Raw genomic sequence first — 6,198 nt, forward strand, 5'->3', positions numbered from 1 at the left:
TTTAGCTTATTGTTGGTTTTTACAGCTCTGACAGTTTCACCACACGTCCTGCAAATATATTCGACTCACCTGCAGCGGGTAGAGCTCTGCTTGTTGTGTAATGAAGCAACTTTTTGCCAACAAGGTTGACCTATTCACTTCAAAGATGGTGTTTCCAGTGTATAACCACAGATCACTGGAACAAATTGTGGAGACGTGTGCACTTTGTCAGGACTGAAGACCCAAATAAAATAATTGGTAATACTTCTCTCAGCGGACGAACAAACAAATCCAGTGAAAGATTTTTTGTTCTTGTTGGTTAATTTATGAGGATGAGGATGACTGTCTTGTGGTTTCCACAGTGTTCATCTTTGTGCTTCTTTTAGTTCCCATGAAACAAATCACGGCAAAACTTCATTGATGACGGGGAGCCAACGGCACCAATGAAACGATAAATTGGACCAGTGGCTGAGTGAAATCGTTGCCATGAGGCTGTGGTATTTTGAGATAAATGCTAACGTCCACATGCTAATATATTCACAATAGCAACGCTAATATGTTGGTGTTTTGAAGGTTTGCCTGAGTTTAGCGTTGGGAACACTGGAGACCTGCAGCGGTTGAGATATTTCACATGAAAAATGTTGACCTGTTTGTAACGCCGAAGACGAAGTCAGGAGGCCGTATCCTCTGGGGACCATGAACGTCAAACCACAGCAATCTGACCAGTAACTGTTGGACAAGGGATGCAAACTTTAAACGATGTCCTTCACCAATAGTCATCCATATTGTGGATGTGTGGTACACTGACCAGTTCATGGTTTCCACATGTCTAATTCAGACCCGGTTCGATCTGCAGGAGCTGCATGTTGGTCTGCGTCTCCTCCAAAATCCTTCATGTCAGTGTAATTACTCCTGAGGTGTACCGAGCACAGTGGATTCCTGGAAAGTTTAGAACTTCTCCGCTGTGTTTGGGCGCCGTCGATGGAATCAAAGCACCTCCAAAGTCCTGCAGCGACTGCTTTAATTACGGCTCGTTTGATGATGATTTATAAAGGTGTCGACGAAGGAGAATCTGTCTGCGCGGCGTTTAAGGCGCCATTTGTTTTCCAGGCATTTGTGCAGTTGGCGTCCACACATTTGGGTAAATGACGAAATGTACGACATATAAAGCAAGAATTAGCCTTAAGGCCAGTCTCACACTCGTCTTATTCCTTCTGCATCCAGCCGTCCATGTGATGTAAAGCCATCATCTTCCTAAGTCCACTAGAGTTTGTGCGAATGCTACGAGTGCATGAGTGTGAATTCTCATGAGTAGCATCCATGCATTTAATACATAGAGAGGATCTGCTGCACATGTATGAAGTCCTGAAGTGTTGTGAGTGTGTGCAGCTGTGCATGTGTGTGTTCGCAAGGTAGTATAATGACTTCTGAAGGAGGCACCCAGCCGGGCACAGAGGGGCAACTGAAGGAGAAGCTCATTTGTGGGTCTGACTTATGTCCCTGAATTATACAAGGTTGTAAGAATTGAGGAGGAAAGCACTGTTTCCATCCAAGTGGACTCGTCAGGTGTGTTTAAACGCTTAGTTTAGAACGAGCAGGAGCCTCAGAAAAGGACTCTATATTCTGCAGAAAGGAGACAAGACATTAAATATGTAATCAATCACAGCAGTAATGGGGTCACTTGTACAGGATCCTCTGTCTGTTCCTCCTCCTCCTCGGATGCCTTCCTTCTCCTCTGCCGATGTGTTTTTCCGTCCGGAGGTCCAGAGGTTAAGTTGTCCCCAGCATGTGTTAGTGCTCAGGTCAGCAGCAGCCAAGACCTGTGATGACAGAGTGTCTGAACGCTGGGGAGTGTCAGGGGTTAAGTGTGTGTACAGGGGTTAGACGGCCAGACACCCCGAAACTCTTCCCTCCACCTGGCGTGCAGAGAGGACGGGCCGACATGTACTGATAGATCGGTGAACATGGGTTAATGCTTCTGCTACTACTAAGGATTTAACACCATTAATCACAGCGTGTGGAATCCTCACAGATCGGACCTGAGCCGTGTGTGAGCCGTGAGCTCGACTGAAGCAGCAGCAGGACGTGTTTCCATCCAAGTTTTGTGTCAAGTTTTGATCTGAAAATGTGAATGAACGACAGGTTTCTGTTCATCACCGATATGCGAACAGATACAGAGTCGGTGGTGCTGATTCTCCAGAGACCGCTGCAAAGGAGAAAGGCCCGGCTAGTCGGGTCGGGCCATGTCAGACCGTGCATGGTAATATTAGGGGATGACATGAAATTGAAATATCGCGATAAAATTTGCAGTCCCATTGTTTTCGTCCGGTCCAATGCACATGGAGCGAGAAGCATGGCGGCCACCGAGGAGGAGGGCAAACACATCGACCGACACCGTAGGGCTGGACCCGGATATCAGAATATTTGGTTGTTGTGGTGGTGTCTGCATAGCAATGTTGAGATCCGAATATTCGCCCGCTGCCACCACCCGATGGTGGAAACAGAGCTGTGGCCGCTCACTAAACTGGCATCAGCAGCAAAGTCCTGCCTGTGCGTCCCGCCCACTTCCACCCCGTTGGTCCGAATATTCACAGACCGTCCCCAAAGCAACTCTACTTTACTTTAGTGGATCCTATTATTGTTATGCTCAGGATGTGTCGGCCCATTTCCATTTGATTAAACTAATTGTCAGCAAGCGATTAACAACTTATGCACGATTGATTTTGGTGTAATACACCTTTAATGCAGCTGATTGATGAATGGAAAAGAAACTGTTGTTTTTTTAATTAGCACCAATAAAGTTTTTAAGTATTTTGTCTGGCGTCAGTTATCTCGTTATCGCAAGTTTTCTCATTCATATCGTGATGAGTATTTTTGGCTGTAGAATAGAATCGAATAGAACTTTATTGATCCCGTTGGTGGAAACCTCGGGGAACTGGCTGGTATCACCCGGTCCTAGCGGCTAGATGAGGTAATCAACAGAGAGCATGACGGACAGCTTTATGTAAACCGTGTTGGAAATGAGACACCGCTGCATGCGTTCGTTTCAGGAAAGTTCCAGCCGCTCCGCACAGATCTGATGTCTTCACTTGCCACAATCCTTTACTGGATCAGAAGCTTCAGTGGAAACACGATCATTCAGCCCGTCGCAAGATCAATAATTATTAAAATCCCAGAATCCCGTAAGAGCCGAACGTTGTCGAGCTGATTTGGTCGCGGTGCGCTAACCACGTCTGTCACATGCTGGATCCGGTCGCAGCTCTGCCGCCTGGAAAGCCTTCGTTACCAATCAGAAGCCGGCTGTCAGACTGTATTTTGGTGCGGATGTCCTCTAGTTTAGTGTGATTTAGCCGTAACAGGGATGCATGGTGCTGGTTTGTTCACCTGTGGATGGAGCACAGCACACCTGAGCTGTCCTCCATCTGTATGAACATATGTTGATTTTAAATGTGTCGTAGATTCCCTACGTAGTTTCTGAGAGGATCGCGGTGTTGCTGTGTAATTATAGAGGAAATGTGAAGCAAACTTTGGAAATGTTTTTAAAGGGACGGTGTGAATTCGGCCTGTTTCTATGAACTGCTAACATCTGTTGTTTGCTAACCACCAAAAAAAACTTCATGAATAAGAAAAAAAACAAACAAAACTTAGATCATCAACAAGAGGAACGTTGCTTCGGGTCTTTAGGAATGATTTAGAATCAGGATAATTATTCTTTCATGTCAGCTGGTATCGAGCATGTAAACAGCTCATCAGTCCTGTCGTGTGCATTCAGTCTTTATTAAAAAGTCCGTCTCAAGCGAGCTTTAAAAAACTTTTTTTGTTGATTTAAATGATTTCAATTCCATAATTTCCAAAAAACACTTTGTCATGCAGGAGGTCAAAATGTGCAGAAAGCATGTGATGGAAACACGTCTCTTTAACTTTTCACCCTCAGTGTCCCGTGTTTCAAGTTGGGGTTAAATTTTTTTAATGTATTTATTATTTTCTGATTCTCCACTTGGGTTTTTTTTTCAGAATAAATAGATAAATTCAAAATAAAAACAGAAGAATTTAAACATTTGAATTTGTGTGTAAACTGGATGTTGCCGCGTTTAATGTGCACGAATGGATGAGCTGATATCCAACTGGTTAAACGAGCCTCTGATTGGATCTAATTGGCCTCCACAGCCCGTCCTGGTCATCCTCCTGCTCTCTTTCTCCACATTCTCCCATCTTTCTATTTTCATCTTTATTTAAAAAAAATAAAATAAAATGCCCCCAAATAAAAATCTGGAAATGATTTTTAGAGATTTTTTTTTTTTCCAAATAAAGATCTGTAAACAATTTTATTTTGCGGACAGATTTTGGTATTGTTAGGAATGAAAGCAACTTCTGGCGGCCTTCTGAGTGGGCGCCGTCGCTTCAAGAGGGGAATAAATTATTAATAATCCCTTCAGTATGAGTGGGCCAGAACTTCTGATTTTCATTCTTCAGCATATTTGATGATATTTTTGATTTGTTTCAACTTTTCAACCCGTTCAGGGCTCCACGTATAGACAGACGAATCCACTCACATCCACAGGCAGTAAGTGCGTCTCTGGGCTGCTGAGGGGAACCAGAACATCTGGGCTGGACCCGTACAGGCTGAGGGAGACCGAGCTAACGCCAGCCAGCTGCTCATCACAGTCATGCTGAAGCCGCTGAGCCTGTGTGCCGACCCGCTTCAACGACACGACTGATTCAGAGTGACTCGAACAACACACACACACACACACAGGAGAGAAGACAATAAGAAAAGGTCCACACACACACACACACACACACGTTTAGCATAGCGAGAATGACAGAAGCAGCTGCTGCCGTGATCTGGAGGTCATGTTAGACCACAACAGTGAGGAAAAAAACAAATTCTTTAACCCAGGGGGTTGTCTAAGATGTGAGTTACTGGATCACATGGTTGTACAAGGCTGCGAGTGTTTTCCCTCCATGTGGGAACAAGAGAGAGGGAGAGTGTGTGTGTGTGTGTGTGTGTGAGACGGGGTTTTACTTTAGAGAAACTTCTTCCATTTTATCATCTGAAGTCTTGAGGAGCACAGCAGGAGTGTGTTTGTCTCCGTAGAGCTGCTGGTTCGCCCAGCGTCCGACACCATCAGCAGATTGATCAGTAATTCTAACGAGCTGCTGATATAAAAATAGGATTTTAAGTTGAATACATTGGTGCCAACACAAGTCAGAAGTCAGCGCTTTATTTTTGTGTTTTTGGAACAGAAGGTTTTTTTTTTTTTTTTTTCCAGCAAAAATAAAATTAGGAGAAAAACTGATTATTTAATTTGGATTTCTTTGAATATGATCGTTATTATTGGAGCAAAAAGACAAAAATTTGTCATTATCTGGCAGTATGAAATGTCATTAAAATAGCTGCGCGTAACGACACTCTGGGGTGCATTAAAGAAATAACCGGCTTCTCAGTGCCGGGGAGCGTTCATTAATAAACCGAATGTCTCAGCTCGGGAACTTTGCAGGTGTGATTTGTCTTCATCTTTAATGGTACGGACTGATTAAGAAAGCAAACAGTGTGTGTGTGTGTGTGTGTGTGTGTGTGTGTGTGTGTGTGTGTGTGTGTGCGCGCCACAGGTGATTAGCCGCTTGTACTTTTCCAGCGCGTGTGTGTGTGTGTGTGTTGGCATGTGCGTCTCGGTGTCCTCCCATTGGCTGAATCAGCGGCGCTCAGCAAACAGAGCTGACAAGACTATGAGTGATCCTTCACGTTGTTATTGACTCAGACTTTATTTATAGAGTGTGTGGTCCTGCTGCATGAGCTGCTCACAGCGCCACCCCTCTGAGGCCCGCGAGCAGACACGATTAATCAGAAGAATGTTATAATTAGGCCTAATACCCTCAGGCTGCATGAGCACACGCACACACACACACACAGAAACAACACTATAAGCGAACATGAACATAATGTATGAATGCATGTGGTGCACAAACACACACACACACACACACACACACACACACAGAGGGGCCCTGTGTATGTAAGCTGGGTGGATGGGTTGCAGAGGGTTTTTGGAGAGGAGTGCTGTTTGTCCAAAACCGCTTTAAGGCTTGTTCTCTTCATCGCAGAGGTTGTTAAACAAAAGTCAGTTTGTTACAGTAGCGGGGGGCCGGCGGGGGTATTAATACACACCAATGCAGATGTCTGAGCGTTTACAGCCGTCCGTGAGAAAGCCTGTTGTG

The sequence above is a fragment of the Stegastes partitus genome, unplaced genomic scaffold (assembly GCF_000690725.1).
Source record: "Stegastes partitus isolate 25-593 unplaced genomic scaffold, Stegastes_partitus-1.0.2 Scaffold808, whole genome shotgun sequence".
Classification (NCBI taxonomy): Eukaryota; Metazoa; Chordata; class Actinopteri; family Pomacentridae; genus Stegastes; species Stegastes partitus.